Here is a 19,608-nt window from a genome sequence, read left to right as displayed (position 1 = left end):
ATATTTATGTCCAGTGATTTAATTGTATTTCTTTTTCATTATTGACCCCTTGTTGTGCAGCCTGATGGCTACAGGCACGAAGGACTGTCCGAGGCGCTTGGTGCGTTGTTGTGGAGGGATAATTGTTCTTTATTTACTTACTTTCCACCTTAATTAACACTCATCAGGAACTAAATCTGTTTTACTGTAGGCATTGTGGCGTTATATAATGAAAACACATAAAAACAGTAAGAGGAATAAAGTATATTACAAAAAAAAAGACTGTAAAAAATTATTAAAACAATATGCATAAAGGAAAATAAATAAGCATATGCCACATTTCCGTTTAAGTAGAAAGTAATATGAGATATCAGAAGTGGAAGAGCTGTGTTTTAGAGAGGTCATATTGTGCAGAAATGTGCAAAGCAGTCAGAGGAATGTGCAGATCTCCCTTCATGCTTTCATTCATGCACCTTTGTCTGTTCGAATGCACACACCCTATTCCCCATGTCCCAATTATGCGGTCTGATGTTATCACACCTTTCCCAATTGCTCACAATCTGTTGCATTTGATGGTGTCGGTGGACTCACTGAGACGCAGTGCACCGTCAAAGTCACTCTATATTAACACGTTTCATCACTGTGCATGTTATAATGAACAGAGACACCGTGAAGTGGAGTTAAAGCTGCAGTGCAGGTAACATAATGCTCCTCCTGTTGCATTCTGCTGTCACTACAGAGCCACCAGGGTGTGTGGGTAAAGTTATCCTTAGCTGATAGTGGGACTGCTTAAATAATACTAATAAGATTACAAATATATATATAAATAATACAACAAAATGTTAATAATTCATACATTTACAAAAAGTAATAATAATGAATAAGATACAATAAAAATTGTTACAGTATAATAATAATAATAATAATAATACACATAATAATAATTAAACAAAATATTAATAAAAATAATTAATAATATACAATAAAAAAATGTACAATATAATAATAATACACATAATAATAATTAAACAAAAACATAATATTAATAGAATTTAATAAAAGTAATAATAATTAATAATATACAATGGAAATAGTTACAATATAATATAACAATTAAAATAATAATAAATAAAAATGTCAAAAATAATTTAACCTAAAAACAGGACACATTTGAAACACACAAATATTGAGAACAAATACATTTAACACATTATAAAACAGAGAGAGTAAAAAAAATAATGACTAATCAAATCACACACCTTTCCAAAGTGATTTAGCAGCTCTGATATCCTCAGGCTGGTCGCAGATACACACGATACACACGCATCTTTACATTTGAATTCCATAGTGCCATTTATTCATTTTTACATCAACAGGTGCTCAACACCTCCTGTAGCTCACATTGCTTTATAAAGAGCCTCCCAGTCTCTCAGGAGCCTCTCCTCTGCAGCAGCTCTGCTCAGGTTCAGAACAAACAGAACAGCAGCACATGATGCAGCTCCCTCTGCTGTACGCTGCCACACATTAAACTTCATGGAGCTCATATTCAAAGAGTGTACTCTGGCTGGTTCATTCACAGCTGGAAGAAGTACACAGAGAGTTTACTTTAATACAAGTCCTGTACTCACACACCACACTGTAAAAAATACTCTGATACAAGTAAAAGTCATGCATTGAAAATGTTACTTAAGTAAACGGTTTCGTTTGTTTTAAATATGGAGGCGTTTCAGCCAAGATCTTTCAATTGAGTAAAAGTAGAACTACTCAGATGTTGTACTTGAGTAAAAGTAGAAGTACTCAGATCTTGTACTTGAGTAAACGTAGAACTACTCAGATGTTGTACTTGAGTACAAGTAGAAGTACTCAGATGTTGTACTTGAGTAAAAGTAGAAGTACTCAGATCTTGTACTTGAGTAAAAGTAGAAGTACTCAGATCTTGTACGTGAGTAAAAGCAGAAGTACTCAGATCTTGTACGTGAGTAAAAGTAGAAGTACTCAGATCTTGTACGTGAGTAAAAGTAGAAGTACCAGAGTGTAGGAATACTCTGTTACAGTAAAAGTCCTGCATTCAAAATGTTCCTCAAGTGAAAGTAGAAAAGTATTCTCATCAAAATATAGTGAAAGTAGCGACAGTAAAAGTAGTCATTGTGCAGATTGGTCCATTTCAGAATAATATATATGATATGTTTTATAATGATTGATCATGAAAGTGTTCTCAAAGCTGGTAAAGGTGCAGCTAGTTTGAATGACTTTGTATACTGCAGGGTAGCTTGTGGATTTACTCCAGGTGGAACTAAAGTCTGATTTAACACTTGATTAGATTTCACATCATTCATCCACATCTGTGAAGTAACTAAAGGGATTAAATACATGTAGTGGAGTACAAGTACATGATTTACCTCTGAATTGGAGAGGAGTGGAAATACAAAGTAGCATAAAATGGAAATACTCAAGTAAAGTACCTACAAATTGCCTTTGCAGACCATTTACATGCACTAAAACCTATTACACACTACATCGGGAAACCTCTAAAAGCATAATAGGGCGTCTTTTAATCCAAAGACTAAATAGTGTTTTTGCTTCGAGCGTCGAGGCAATCAATCAGATGAGGTCATGCTTATTGTTTTTCACAAAAATGCACATAAAATATTCTGTTGTGATTTATTGTGGCCATCAAACAAAGGGAACTTTACTGAAATGTAATTAAAGGGGACGTTTTTAGTCCAAGTTTTTTAAGATGAATGGCTTGAGTTTTAAGAAAGCTCCAGTAAAATGAGGTGAGCAATGCGTAGGGAGATGGCAGTGTGTGGACCCTCGGGTATTTGAAGTCGCCCTCTCTCAATGCCCAGACACTCAGAGGCAATTATCTCTCACAAGCAGAGCGAGGAGTCAACAGTAAACACTGAGCGGAGCACCGGGAAACCCTTCGTGAGAAAAGACAACGACTAAAAGAAGCCCCCAGGCGTCGTCTGGCTGAAAAAAAACATCAGCGCTGAGCAGAGAGAGAAGAGACCTAAAATTATTTACATTCTCCTTTGGCAGAGTTGGTATTTTACTCGTTAAGTTCATGCATCAAAGTTTTAGTTTAGTTTTGTCCTTTTTCACCCATAAACAACTTAGCTTTGTAATCCATTCAGTGCAAAATACATAATATAGAACGTTGGATGTTGTCCATTTGTTACACCCCCGAAACTAAATCATATTGTAGCCTGCAGAAGATTGAAGAATAAACAAAATAAAAACAACAGTAATATCACTAATGGATGAAAAAAATAAATACAAATATTACATACATACATACGCACGACAAAACAATTACAAAAAACAATAATAAACTATGGAACTATATATTTTCAAAGCAACAGTTTTTATCACACAGCTTGAGTCTTTGTAATTTTTCCAAATGTTCACACTTTGCATAGTCATCCATGACCATGGGCCATACTGGACTTTTTGGGTTTAAAGTTTAAAATGATTTTCGGGCAATGCAAGTAATAGAGTGGTGCAGGAATGAGTCCTAAACCCGAGAATGAGTCAGTATTTTAGCACTTCTGGGTTCCCTATCTCGAAGTGAGCATTTCTTTGAGCTTGTTTTTGGTTAAATGCCAGAAAAAAAGGTTTAAGAATAGGAGATTTTCCAGTTTTGTTCGACTACATTCAGGAAGCTTTGTTGTATCTTAAAGGTCACCTATCATGCTATTTGTAGGCAATAGCATTGGTCTCAGATATATAAAAATATATAAAAAACATGTCTATAAAGTGTTTTGCTCAAAATACCAAACAGATCACCCATTCTAGCCATGCCTCATATCCCTCTATTTCACTTCCTGTTTCAAAAGTGCTGATTTGGGTATAAAGCTTTAAAAAAAAGTTTTTTTATAAAATATAAAAAAGGAGGGGTCTGAGCTCATGCGGGACCCAGCAGCTACTGTCTAAACTAAATGCTGCCGTGATGAAACGCCATATCATGGATTATCAAGGATTCTTTCTGAAACAGTATGGAGCTCAAAGGCTTTCTCTCTTGCCGGTTATACCACAAGGTGAGTTCCTTTTTATTTCCTGCTTCTTCACACACATGCTCTCCAGTACAGGTTAGCTCTGAGTGTTAGCGATTCTAATGTAAACACCGACCATATTACGTCCAAAACAGTCGGGCATTGTTTCTGATAGCAACGTTTCTGATAGGGCCGTGGGTCCACATTTCAGATATTACGTCATATCGGACGCAAATCTGGATCAGCTCCGTTGTTCCCCCGTTTTTAGAGATTTGGGTACGGAGGAAAAGAGAGAGGGTTTTATTTTCTGACGCTGCGTGAGTTCCCTGACACACCGGGGACACATAAAAGACATCAAAAAGTGCATTTTGCACGATAGGTCCCCTTTAAAACTGGCAGAAATGTGCACGGCTTATTTCTTTGTCATTGTTCCATCATTTTGATTCAGAACCAATAGTCTATCTTCTAAATGTTAACTCAATATCTGAACCTAAGTGACTCTGTTATGTTTCCTGTGTGAAACCCTTCTGTCTTCTTCCACAGCACATCTTAGTGATTTGTGGTGCATTATAAAGCCTCCAGCTCCTTTTCTTTAAGAAGTGCCCCCCCCCCCCCCCCCCCCCGCGGTGACTCATCGTCAGACGGATCTCTCCCAAACTGAAATGAATGTGGTGGAGGTCCAGAGGATATAAAGCACCTCAGTATGAATACTCTGAGTCTTAATGTGGCACCCAGGGCACTTCCTCTCTGAAGTTGACTTTCTGGAAACACAAACAGCCGGGTGTTTTCTGCGGGTAATGATGCACGGAAAACAGTTTCATTTTGGATACTGATGGCATGTCCTCACCTCAGCTGTTGAATAACAGGGAAATACATGTATTGTTAGAAATAATGAGGTGCTCACAGTTTTGTATACAGTTCTGTTCATTTCACTGAAGCGAGTGAAGAGGTCGCTTTCGGTTCTACATTTATATTCACACAATGACAGCCAATGGTGTGAGACAAATGTGTGTGTTCAGATCATTTTACAAACTGGATACTTCACCATTATATAATTTACATGACAGGATTACTGTTTCTGGAAGGGATAGTTTGAATGTTTTAAAGTGGGGTTATATAATAATAATAATAATAATAATAATAATAATAATAATAATAATAATAATACATTACATTTTTATAGCGCTTTTCCTGGTGCTCAAAGCGCTTATAGCTTATGATCATGTACTTATATGATGTACTCATTCATGTAATATCAGTGTATGCTTTATTAAAGAGACCCTATTCTGTTCTTTGGGGTTTTCCCTTTCCTGTAGTGTGTGATAGAGGTTTTTCTGCATGTAAATGGTCTGCAAAGGCTAAAATCCCAAAGTATCTGGCTCTGAAGAGAGTATAGATAACGCTTCAGTTCCCTGCAGGAAAGAGCTGTATGACCGCAAGATAAAGACTTTAAAATATATTTTTTTAGTGTATATGTCCAATTCTATATGCAAAAAAGACTAAGATGTTCGACTGAATTCAGTCCCTTTTTCCAGTATGCAAGCCAGCATGCCTTTCTCACCCATAATCCTTTGCGCAGCAGATATATGAGGAGTGAAAGAGGGTACAAGTTCAAGCTGTCATGTTGGGAAAAAGGAGTATGTGTGCAAAACTTTGTAAAAGCAGTAATAGTTTGCACTAAAATAAAAAAAATGATGGTCTTTGGAAAGCAGCCTCTGTGTCCACGTTTGTCTTTTTTTGCAAATGAATGTTGCACCAGCGGCTCCTGAATGAACAGTATATCTTGTCAGTGTTGTCTCGTAACCTGACCGTAAGAACATAAAACATCCATCCAGCAAAGGGCCTGATACTCTTATTAGGACAGTGCAACAAATAGGAGTAGGAAATAGGAATTTTAACACTTTAAAATGCCATCCACTGGGCCAGATTGGACCTTTTGGTGGTTTTGATACAGCCATGTCTTAGGGCATATTGTGACAGGAAATGCTCTTTGGTATAAAGTACAAAAACAAGAACAAGTTTAATCAAATGTTTCGTTTATTTAATGATTTTTGGTCACATTTAGGGATAACTCATCACCTTAGAAGACTTACTTTCCTGTGAGCCCATTCATTTTAATTGTTGACGTATGTCTTGTTCTCTCTACTGTCTTTTTGATCATTAGCTTCCAAAAAATAAAGAGTGCAGGGAAAGAAAGTAAAATTGTACAGTCTTTACTGTAGCTGCTGACTCCCCTCTGCTGAATAACAGCTAACCAGCAGCTTTGGACACGACAGACTCCTAAAGCAGTCTGTTTTTACACCGCTGTTATTCCAGGCAGCAGCGTAAATGAATAAAAGGATAAACAATCTCTGCCAAATTGCATGCCATGTCTGGAGAAACCTGATTAACGCTCCACTAACAAGCGCTCCAAGGGGACTCTGCAGCTCCCAGAAATGCAGCGTAAATGAGGGAGTCAAGGGTGAGGGTGACCTTTTCAGATATGCTGTTCATAATGGTCCTTACTGAGGCTGGGAATCTTGGCAGCAGGCATGTTCTGGCACAAAGAAATAAACAAACTTTTCCCACACATTGTCAGGCTTGTGTGGTTAAAGTTTTAGCTCTGTAATACTGCTCAGAGGTAGAACTGCTCTAGAAATAAAGTAATAGTCATAAACACGGTAATGAGTTAGCATGTTGGCACTTCTGATTCCCCTAGACTCAAATTCAATAGTTTTTTGAATATGATTTAGGTCAAGAGTTTTTTACGTTTTGTTCTATGACATAAAATACGTCAGTAAATACTCCACTGGTGAATAAAAAAAACAGCGGTTGCTAACAAGTGTCTAAACGAGGCGACTTAACGTCATCGCGCCCAACATTAGCCGCCTTTAGCTTAGCGATGGTGACGTGAAGTCATGTGACCGTGCTGTAGTTCCTTTATAGCCCAACATTAGCCACCTTTAGCTTAGAGGTGGTGACGTGAAGTCTTGTGACCGTGCTGTAGTTCCTTTATAGCCCAACATTAGCCTCCTTTAGCTTAGCGGTGGTGACATGAAGTCATGTGACCGTGCTGTAGTTCCTTTATAGCCCAACATTAGCCTCCTTTAGCTTAGCGGTGGTGACGTGAAGTCATGTGACCGTCTTGTAGTTCCTTTATAGCTCAACATTAGCCACATTTAGCTTAGCGATGGTGACGTGAAGTCATGTGACCGTCTTGTAGTTCCTTTATAGCTCAACATTAGCCGCCTTTAGCTTAGCGATGGTGACGTGAAGTCATGTGACCGTCTTGTAGTTCCTTTATAGCTCAACATTAGCTGCCTTTAGCTTAGCGATGGTGACGTGAAGTCATGTGACCGTCTTGTAGTTCCTTTATAGCTCAACATTAGCCGCCTTTAGCTTAGCGGTGGTGACGTGAAGTCATGTGACCGTGCTGTAGTTCCTTTATAGCCCAACATTAGCCACCTTTAGCTTAGCGATGGTGACGTGAAGTCATGTGACCGTCTTGTAGTTCCTTTATAGCTCAACATTAGCCGCCTTTAGCTTAGCGATGGTGACGTGAAGTCATGTGACCGTGCTGTAGTTCCTTTATAGCCCAACATTAGCCACCTTTAGCTTAGCGATGGTGACGTGAAGTCATGTGACCGTCTTGTAGTTCCTTTATAGCTCAACATTAGCCGCCTTTAGCTTAGCGATGGTGACGTGAAGTCATGTGACCATGCTGTAGTTCCTTTATAGCCCAACATTAGCCACCTTTAGCTTAGCGGTGGTGACGTGAAGTAATGTGACCGTGCTGTAGTTCCTTTATAGCCCAACATTAGCCTCCTTTAGCTTAGCAATGGTGACGTGAAGTCATGTGACCGTGCTGTAGTTCCTTTATAGCTCAACATTAGCCGCCTTTAGCTTAGCGGTGGTGACGTGAAGTCATGTGACCGTGCTGTAGTTCCTTTATAGCTCAACATTAGCCGCCTTTAGCTTAGCGGTGGTGACGTGAAGTCATGTGACCGTGCTGTAGTTCCTTTATAGCCCAACATTAGCCACCTTTAACTTAGCAATGGTGACGTGAAGTCATGTGACCGTGTTGTAGTTCCTTTATAGCTCAACATTAGCCACCTTTAGCTTAGCGCTGGTGATGTGAAGTCAGGTGACCGTGCTGTAGTTCCTTTATAGCCCAACATTAGCCACCTTTAGCTTAGCGGTGGTGACGTGAAGTCATGTGACCGTGCTGTAGTTCCTTTATAGCCCAACATTAGCCTCCTTTAGCTTAGCGATGGTGACATGAAGTCATGTGACCGTGCTGTAGTTCCTTTATAGCCCAACATTAACCACCTTTAGCTTAGCGGTGGTGACGTGAAGTCATGTGACCGTGTTGTAGTTCCTTTATAGCTCAACATTAGCCACCTTTAGCTTAGCGCTGGTGATGTGAAGTCAGGTGACCGTGCTGTAGTTCCTTTATAGCCCAACATTAGCCTCCTTTAGCTTAGCGATGGTGACATGAAGTCATGTGACCGTGCTGTAGTTCCTTTATAGCCCAACATTAACCACCTTTAGCTTAGCGGTGGTGACGCAAAGTCATGTGACCTTGCTATGGTTAGCTTATTATAGCTTTTTACTTCTTGTGAATGCATTTACGCTTCAAAAGTTGGTGTTAATATGTGGAGATTATCCTGCTAAGTAAAACATTTCTTTGCCACAGATCTGGCAATACTCCAAAATCCAATGGAAAGTGCAATGCTAACTTCCAGGTCGTTTTACAAAAATACGCCATACCTGAACCATTCTTGTCAGGATAAGACTAAAAAACCCAAATCAAGAACTCAAAAAAGTAAGTGTTATGGATTTGTCCTCTTTGCAACATGAGCTTTTAAAAACAACAACAACTGATTTGTATTCTCTCAACGTCTCATTCAGTAAAACAGAACAACATCCTGTCTAACATTGAAGGACAGGATTGAAAAGTGAAGACATTGTTGCTTTGTTTGTTCTGTATGAATAGCTTTCAGGGACAAACTGTGTCCTTCCTGAGCGACAAGAGGCTGAATCTTTACAACGAGAAGCAACAAGCCTTGTGTTGCAATACTGAGGAAAAAGTACTCTCAATTACCAAGATGTCAAACTGTGTTGGTGGGTTTTACTACACTATAAAACATGTTACTTAGCTAACACTTAAAAAATGAGGCAACAGTTTCCAAGCACTTTAAGGAGTTGTGTGAACTTCTGAATATTTTGAGTTGCTTACATTTAGTGATATAGTTTGCCTGAATGTGGAAAAGAAATTGTAAATGATACAAGATTTTCTTAGTTACTTCTTTAAGGCGTTTCTGATCTGAAAGTGTGCGAAACATATTTATTTCCCATGGGCACTGTCAGTGTTTTAATCAGGATTCGAATTAATTCTGTCGCTTAATAAAATGAGATTAGATATACTTTATTGATCCCAAATTGGGGGTTACAGTGGCTTGTAAAAAAAGACATATAGCACATGAATACACATTTTAAATAAACCAAAATGATCAAACATTAAACATATACATACTAACAATGGAAACATTCATATCTATAGAGTACACAAACTATACAAATACTCAATGTAAAAATGTACAGAATAATTTAGAAAACACTATAAGAGCCCCTCCTCCAACACACACGAACGCGCACATGACCAATGAGGGCACGAGATAAGTTTGTGCACAGATGGAAAGCTGACAGGCAGGTAGGCCATCCAGTTATTTTAGCCAGGCCGGCTAAAATGATTGGTCGTGCTTTTTACAGTACCACGGCTTCCACAGATGACATTTTTTTATGGATTTTTTGTCAAAGCACTTCAGATATTCATTGCTATTGTGGCAGGCCAAAATCGTAATTGCGATTAAAATACGATTAATTGCACAGCCCTAGTCCACTGTATCTTCGGGCTCTGCCTCTTCATCTGGGAGCTTGGTGAGGAACGTCTCAGCTGTTCAACTTCTCGCTGAAGAGCTGCGCTCTTGTCTTTCTCAAACTGCAGTTCTTTTGAGAGCTTAGCTTGAGTGACAATATGCGCCACTTTGAGCTCCTCAAAATCCTCCCGAAGAACCGTCTTCTTCTTCTCCCTGAGACAATTGCTCTGGATAGCTGCAATCCTGGAGCTGCTGACGTCGTCTTGGTTACAGCTCCTCTTCAGCCTGTCCAGCTCTTTATGCATAGACCTACTTCTCTTGGTGTGCATCAGCTTGAGGGATTTCTCCTGACCTAACTGCAATGTAGTCTGGTCCAGTTCTTCCTGTGCCTCCTTCTTGCTGTTGAGGATCTCTTGGTTGACGCACTTCTGACGAGCCAGCTCTCGTTTAGCCTCCTCCAGTGCTCTGCTGAGCCTTGAGTTAGCATCAAAACTGTTAGCAGGCTCGTGCTTGAGCATATTGTTCTGCTCTCTGTGTGAGTTCTGCACGGTGTGGGGGCCCAGGGCCATCCTATGGGTTCTCCCTCGCTCCATCTTTAGCAGGTAGAATATTTCCTTGCTTTGTGTGTGGATGAAGTCTGTCACTGGTGTGTCTCTGCTCAAGATGTGTCAGGTCACTCTGAAGAAAAGTTGTTTGTGCTGACTCAGAGCCTGGGTCCTATTTGCTAACTATTTTGGAATGACCTGTGATGTCATGATGATGTCACGAGCAGATAAAAGCACTTGGAACATCTGATGTCATCGGAACACTGCCAACATTCTATAATGACATGAGGCTCATCTCAATACCCCTCCTCGACTCAAATCGATCAAGACACGCCATGTTGAAGGACGTCCCAATACTTGAAATGCACACGGAGGAGGCGAGGAGGGGTGAGGGAGGAGGGGTGAGGGAGGAGACGAAAGAGAGGATACATGAGAGCAGACTACCGGAAGTGTTTTCACTACTCGCGTATAAAAGCCCCGCCCCCACCTTCACAGCTGGTCGATTTCAACACAGGAAAACGGAGAACTGGAAGAATGAGTGGAAAAGCGTCACATAAATGTCTAAGTGCTCACAGCTCCGTGGGAATTATTATGTGCAATTCATTTCTTAAGGTTATACTAACAATTTAAGTCATGTTTAATGATCTTGAACGTCACTAAAACATAGCTATTAAGAAAGCTATTTCATAAATGGCTAGATCTTGATAAATAACAATTATTTTATAGTTTTGTGTTAAAATATTCGGTAGTTAAATTATTTAAAATTCACAATTTATGTTCAGAGTAGAACATAAATTAATGCAAGAGAATGTTGCAAGACTAATGCAAGAGAGGTTAACTATATACAAGTAAAACAGAATAATTTCTATTCTAAAAATAGAATGTAAAATGAAATGCTGTACAGGGAAATAAAATACTGTTTTTTTAATAATAGACAGGTGATATTTAAACAGATGAATGGTATGAAGTGGAGAACTAGAAGGTGCTTAATTAAAAGTTGATTAAAAACTATAAAGAGACACATAACTACCACACAATGTGGCGTGTTAGTCTGTGTGTTTTGTAGGAAAGGTCTGATAACCCGAGCAGCGCTGAGTACTGATATTAAAAATGTACATAATGGAGTTAAATGAAGCGTACAAATTCAGAGTAAAGCCTCGGACTGCAAATCAACCACTTAGCAGAGTGTGTGTGTGTGTGTGTGTGTGGTGTGTGTGTGTGTGTGTGTGTGTGTGTGTGTGTGTGTGTGTGTGTGTGTGTGTGTGTGTGTGTGTGTGTGTGTGTGTGTGTGTGCGTGCGTGCGTGCGTGCGTGCGTGCGTGCGTGCGTGCGTGCGTGCGTGCGTGCGTGCGTGCGTGCGTGCGTGCGTGCGTGCGTGCGTGCGTGCGTGCGTGCGTGCGTGCGTGCGTGTAGAGAGGAAGAGGATGGAGGACATTATCCTTCATCTGTTGCTTCGAGGACTGGCTCTCATTAGCCTGTAAAATGTTACTTTTTTGTTAATCAAATCTCCTCAGAAAGGTGAGAGCCAGCAGGCACGCAGTAATTAATATCCAGTCTCACATCCTGATGGGAATTCTCATAATTCCCACAAAGATAAAAAGGAAAAGCCTTTAAACCAGAGACTTATGTAACAGCCCAATATGTTGTCAATGTGCCGGCATTGTCTTCAACCCAGTGACAGTAGGAGTGATTAAAAGATAGCACACACTGACAGTAAGTAAGAAAATACAATCAGCTATTGTATGTTGTAGTAGGCGACAAAACCTGCATTACATCTCCAATAACAACACCTTTTAAAACACATATACTACAAACAAAGAAGAAGGCTCCAAAATAGACGCATTTACACTTCCCACTGTGAACGATTGCATATTCCTCGGATCATTTTGCACATTTCTGCAAAACAAAACATCTAAAAGCTGCACCTCAGATACATTTCACATATTTCCTTCAGTATTTTTGCATTTCCTTATGATTTATAGCTTTCTTGTTTTTTCCATTACTTGCAACAATTAACCAATAAACCAGAAGACATCAAGCACTCAGTTTGAATGCCACATCTTCCCACAGTAATCTCATATAATAAATAAAAAGGCATTTTCAAGTGACCCAGATTTAGATGTGACAGTAGGGGCAAAACATACATATATGAACTTGATCATGAGCATACAAGGGCTCCTTTAAAGTAGATGTACGCCTTATTTGGAGTAAAACCAAGGCTTATTTGCTGTTTCCAAAGCTTTCAGTACCCGAGGATCAGCAGCTAATAAAAAGCAGGTGTGCCGCTGATCGCTCGGCTGCATCAATTAGGCAGATGCTGCTTCTGTCTCTCTCACTATAATTCATTTCATTTCCTGCAGGAGCTTATTGTCACACTTTCACAGACGTGTGGAAGGAAAGCTTCCCCTGTGGATTCTGACATTTAATTTATCTGCAGAAGCTCTGTGTAGAAACCAGCAGAGGGCGAGCAGACACAAAGAGGCGTGTGGCGCAGTGAGTTAGTGCTTTGGTGATCGGATCAGGGGGATCAGGGGATCACAGGTTCAAACCCCCACTGCAGTCAGCATGTCGTTGTGTCCCTGAGACACTTCACCCCAAAGTGCTCCTGTGGGGATTGTCCACAGTGTTGAGTATGTAAGTCGCTTTGGATAAAAGCGTCTAACAAGTGACATGTCATGTGATGTAATGTTAAAGTTCAATAAATGGATTTTTTCAAAGTCAATGAATAATCGTATTTAATAATCGTGATATCAATTATTGACCCAAATAATTGTGATTATGATTTTTGCCATAATCGCACAGCCCTACAGTGGACTCCTACAATCCTGGACGATATGGAAGAAGACATGTTTTTCTGAAGAATGACTCAAAAATAAAGAGTCAATGAAGCATACATAAAAATAACATGTTTTTCTGTAGTTAAATTGTCCTTGACAACAAATCCACTTGTGTTGGGTCTATTGATGACTTAAAGGTCCCATGTCATGGCCATTTCTACTGATCATATTTCCATTGTTGAGGTCTACTAGAATAGATGTATATTGTGCAATGTTCCAAACTCACATTGGTTTCTCATACAGCATCTCTGTATAGTATGTGTATTCACTCTCTGTCCTAAACGGCTTGTTGGAGCTCCTGCCCCCCCCCCCCCCACCCTCCCTGTCAGCCCACTGTGCTCTGATTGGTCAGCTCGCCCACTCTGTTCTGATGAGTCCACCACCGTTACAGCGGAACATTGAACAGTGATTATGTGTTACAATCAGTGTTAATTTTGGCAGCTGTTTTTGATTTAGTCTTAGTCTTTAGACGAAAATGGTTATTAGTTTTAGTCACATTTTAGTCATTTCTATCCTTCATAGTTTTAGTCTAGTTTTAGTCGACGAAAACTCAAAACGTTTTAGTCTACTTTTAGTCGATGAAAAATTACATTTTAGTCAACTTTTAGTCAAAATGTTTTCTCTCTTTAAACCAATTCAGTTGGGCAAATACAGGTTTCTGACATTGTAATCAAGGTGACAGCATCAAGTGTTGAAATTCGTAAAGCAACATTTCACTCTCTTAACACTTTACTTGTGTAATATCTAGGGATGGGTATCGCTAAGGTTTTCTACGGTACTGCTAGTCTTATCAATACTGCTTATCGATCCGTTACTTTAACGGTATTCTTGTATTTACTTTTTGTTATTTTTTAAAGGAAAAAACTAACAAATTGTTAACCGAATTAATTGCTTTATTTAAATGTGAAATAAATGAAATATATATAATTATGTTAAAATATTGTAGGCTACTGTACTTGAGTAAAATGTTGAGGTACTTGTACTTTACTGGAGTATTTAAATGTTTTGCTTCTGTGTACTTCTACTCCACTACAGTTCAGAGGTACATGGTGTACTTTTCCTCCACTACATGTATTTAATACCTTCAGTTACTTCACAGATGTGGATGAATGATGTGAAATATAATCAAGTGTTAAATCAGACTTTAGTTCCACCTGGAGTAAATCCACAAGCTACCCTGCAGTATACAAAGTCATTCAAACTAGCTGCACCTTTACCAGCTTTGAGAACACTTTCATGATCAATCATTATAAAACATATCATATATATTATTCTGAAATGGACCAATCTGCACAATGACTACTTTTACTGTCGCTACTTTCACTATATTTTGATGATCATACTTTGACTTGAGGAACTCTTTCTACACTATGGTATTTTTTTACTTAGCTACAAGATCTGAGTACTTCTCCCACCTCTGCATACCTGATGTGATAACGTTACTCGTAATTGGGGCAACAGAGCTACGAGTTAAGGAAGTCGAAAATTGTGCATTTCTCCGATTGAATATGACGCCTTTTGGCCGGCTGTTTGGACAGACTACTCGTGTCAACGCGCTAACGCGAAAACATGGCAAACGAGCTTTTTCCACATCGAGCCTTGTAGAGTGTCTCCGTCCCCGGCAGATCTCTGCCGCTGCAGCGTGTCTGTTAGGCCCCGCCCCCCGCACACACAGAGAGAGAGGGAGATCGCTCTTCTGGAGTGAAGAGAGCGGAAATAATGATATTGCAAGTTAGAAATGTAAGATGCATCTTGACAGACAAGACGGGCAATTGGGGGGAAATACCCTGCATTTTGAATGTCCGATAGTCCACCATTAACACCTTAGTCCCGTCTCGTCTCGTCAACGAAAACTAAATATACATTTCGTCAAATTTTCGTTATCAAGAATCTATTTTTAGCTCGTCATCGTCTCGTCTTAGTCGTGTAAAAAAGGTCGTTGACGAACATTTTTCGTCATAGTTTTCGTTGACGAAATTAACACTGATTACAATGGCGTTAGTTAGCAACCAGGAAATGACGCCAGTAATGACAAACAGATGACTGCGTGGGGTCTGGGTGCCGTGTTGGCGGGACGTTGCGGGGCTCGCTGCTCCGCCCTTTGAGGCTCGAGGAGCGGACAGTGTGAGCTGGATTACTGGTGCCACACACTCACAGCCTGAGAACAGATAAGGCTGAGTGAGTGTGTGTGTGTGAGGAGCTCCACGGATTGGTCCATTTGGTCACTGTGACCAGGAAGAAAAAGAGAAATGTCCAACGAGGCGTTCTGGGGCAGCATAGACAGGTCTTTTCTGTGTTAGAGTTTTACTCGCTACAGGGTGTACTTTGAGGGTTTGTGACTCTGCAGACCGTTTACATGCAGAAAAAGCTACATAACAACAAGGGGACGGGTAATAACCAGAAAAGCATGTCATGGGACCTTTAAGTAATTTTTTTTCTCCCATTTTATTGACATTTTTACACCTTTTTGTTTCCTTGTGTCTCATTTTGGTAACTTATTATGGCTGTTTGCGGTTATTACAAGTATCATTATGGTAATGTTTTCACTCTTTTTGGTCACTTTGTCTTTCTTTGAGGTCATTTTTAGTCTCATCCTAGTGATATGTGTCTCTTTTAGAATAGAAATGATTCTGTTTTACTTGTATATAGTTAACCTCTCTTGCATTAGTCTTGCAACATTCTCTTGCATTAATTTATGTTCTACTCTGAACATAAATTGTGAATTTTAAATAATTTAACTACCGAATATTTTAACACAAAACTATAAAATAATTGTTATTTATCAAGATCTAGCCATTTATGAAATAGCTTTCTTAATAGCTATGTTTTTAGTGATGTTCAAGATCATTAAACATGACTTAAATTGTTAGTATAACCTTAAGAAATGAATTGCACATAATAATTCCCACGGAGCTGTGAGCACTTATACAATTATGTGACGCTTTTCCACTCATTCTACCAGTTCTCCGTTTTCCTCTCTTGAAATCGACCAGCTGTGAAGGTGGGGGCGGGGCTTTTATACGCGAGTAGTGAAAACACTTCCGGTAGTCTGCTCTCATGTATCCTCCCTTTCGTCTCCTCCCTCACCCCTCCTCCCTTTCGTCTCCTCCCTCACCCCTCCTCGCCTCCTCCGTGTGCATTTCAAGTATTGGGACGTCCTTCAACATGGCGTGTCTTGATCGATTTGAGTCGAGGAGGGGTATTGAGATGAGCCTCATGTCATTATAGAATGTTGGCAGTGTTCCGATGACATCAGATGTTCCAAGTGCTTTTATCTGCTCGTGACATCATCATGACATCACAGGTCATTCCAAAATAGTTAGCAAATAGGACCCAGGCTCTGAGTCAGCACAAACAACTTTTCTTCAGAGTGACCTGACACATCTTGAGCAGAGACACACCAGTGACAGACTTCATCCACACACAAAGCAAGGAAATATTCTACCTGCTAAAGATGGAGCGAGGGAGAACCCATAGGATGGCCCTGGGCCCCCACACCGTGCAGAACTCACACAGAGAGCAGAACAATATGCTCAAGCGCGAGCCTGCTAACAGTTTTGATGCTAACTCAAGGCTCAGCAGAGCACTGGAGGAGGCTAAACGAGAGCTGGCTCGTCAGAAGTGCGTCAACCAAGAGATCCTCAACAGCAAGAAGGAGGCACAGGAAGAACTGGACCAGACTACATTGCAGTTAGGTCAGGAGAAATCCCTCAAGCTGATGCACACCAAGAGAAGTAGGTCTATGCATAAAGAGCTGGACAGGCTGAAGAGGAGCTGTAACCAAGACGACGTCAGCAGCTCCAGGATTGCAGCTATCCAGAGCAATTGTCTCAGGGAGAAGAAGAAGACGGTTCTTCGGGAGGATTTTGAGGAGCTCAAAGTGGCGCATATTGTCGCTCAAGCTAAGCTCTCAAAAGAGCTGCAGTTTGAGAAAGACAAGAGCGCAGCTCTTCAGCGAGAAGTTGAACAGCTGAGACGTTCCTCACCAAGCTCCCAGATGAAGAGGCAGAGCCCGAAGATACAGTGGACTAGGGCTGTGCAATTAATCGTATTTTAATCGCAATTACGATTTTGGCCTGCCACAATTACGAAAACAACATAATCGAAAAAAACAATTATTTAGCTTTGCTAGGTTGTGACACTGCAACATATTTGATCTCATTAATTTTAGTCTAATTTATTTGTTTTTATCATATTTATATATGTTTAGTAGCTTGTGGAAGTGCGCTCCAAAATATTTGTTGATCTTGTTTATTGGTATTTATTATTTTGCTATTATTTATTTAAATGTTCATTTATTTTTGTATTGGTTTTTCAGTTGAATTATACCTTCAGGGTAATCAACAGTTAAAGGTGGGGTAGGTAAGTTTGAGAAACCGGCTCGAGATACACTTTTTGTTATATTCCATGGAATGCTCTTAACATCCCGATAGCAATGAATATCTGAAGTGCTTTGACAAAAAATCCATAAAAAAATGTCATCTGTGGAAGCTGTAGTACTGTAAAAAGCACGACCAATCATCTGAGCCGGCCCGGCTAAAATAACTGGATGGCCTACCTGCCTGTCAGCCTTCCATCTGTGCACAAACTTATCTCGTGCCCTCATTGGTCATGTGCGCGTTCGTGTGTGTTGGAGGAGGGGCTCTGTAAGGAAGTGGCAGATTTTCTCCGGTTGTGTATTTTCAAATTCTAGCGCACTCGAGCTGGTTTCTCAAACTTACCTACCCCACCTTTAAAAAGATACTGTTCAAATTATTATTTGTATTTGTTTTAAAGTTCAATAAATTGAAGTCAATGAATAATCGTATTTAATAATCGTGATATCAATTATTGACCCAAATAATCGTGATTATGATTTTTGCCATAATCGCACAGCCCTACAGTGGACTCCTACAATCCTGGACGATATGGAAGAAGACATGTTTTTCTGAAGAATTACTCAAAAATAAAGAGTCAATGAAGCATACATAAAAATAACATGTTTTTCTGTAGTTAAATTGTCCTTGACAACAAATCCACTTGTGTTGGGTCTATTGATGACTTAAAGGTCCCATGTCATGGCCATTTCTACTGATCGTAATTCCATTGTTGAGGTCTACTAGAATAGATTTATATTGTTCAATGTTCCAAACTCACATTGGTTTCTCATCTCTGTATAGTATGTGTATTCACTCTCTGTCCTAAACGCCTTGTTGGAGCTCCTGCCCCCCCCCTCCCTATGAACCCACTGTGCTCTGATTGGTCAGCTCGCCCACTCTGTTCTGATGAGTCCACCACCGTTACAGCGGAACATTGAACAGTGATTATGTATTACAATGGCGTTAGTTAGCAACCAGGAAATGACACCAGTAATGACAAACAGATGACTGCGTGGGGTCTGGGTGCCGTGTTGGCGGGACGTTGCGGGGCTCGCTGCTCCGCCCTTTGAGGCTCGAGGAGTGGACAGTGTGAGCTGGATTACTGGTGTCGTTTCCTGGTTGCTGCGTGGGGTCTGCAAGACAGCGAGACACCGAGGAACTCAGCCTGAGCACATACAGTACACTCACAACCAGGCTGTTCGCCACACACTCACAGCCTGAGAAAAGATAAGGCTGAGTGAGTGTGTGTGTGTGAGGAGCTCCACGGATTGGTCCATTTGGTCACTGTGACCAGGAAGAAAAAAAGAAATGTCCAACGAGGCGTTCTGGGGCAGCATAGACAGGTCTTTTCTGTGTTAGAGTTTTACTCGCTACAGGGTGTACTTTGAGGGTTTGTGACTCTGCAGACCGTTTACATGCAGAAAAACCTTCATAACACAAGGGGACGGGTAATAACCAGAAAAGCATGACATGGGACCTTTAATATATTTTTATTTATTTGACATTTTTACACCTTTTTGTTTCCTTGTGTCTCATTTTGGTAACTTATTATGGCTGTTTGCGGTTATTACAAGTATCATTATGGTAATGTTTTCACTCTTTTTGGTCACTGTCTTTCTTTGAGGTCATTTTTAGTCTCATCCTAGTGATATGTGTCTCCTTGAGTGATATTTCTAATATAAGAAAGCCCCTGGGCCTGTTCTGTGTATTAATACTTACTTATTATCTCACCAAATGATTCACACATATCATATTTAATCAACTCTTAATGGCTGACTGTGTGCGATTCTTCTTACTTGCTGGCAAGATCAGGTCCCTTGTCTGTATACGTGTTGAAGCAGTGTTAAAACGGTGCCATGTTTAATAAAGGCATGTGTAGTGCAGTAATAAACAGTATTTTACCACCCGTGTTGCTCAGTAACTCCTCCATTAACAGCTCGTCCACTACACTTCCAGCTTTTTAATATTTCCACTACCTTTTACTCCCAGCTAAATGACATCAATTAATTTCCTCTGGCAGATCATTAATCTCGCTGT

This window comes from Trematomus bernacchii, unplaced genomic scaffold (assembly GCF_902827165.1).
Source record: "Trematomus bernacchii unplaced genomic scaffold, fTreBer1.1, whole genome shotgun sequence".
Taxonomy (NCBI): Eukaryota; Metazoa; Chordata; class Actinopteri; order Perciformes; family Nototheniidae; genus Trematomus; species Trematomus bernacchii.
The sequence above is the reverse complement of the archived record's forward strand: the minus strand, read 5'-3'. Positions refer to the sequence as shown.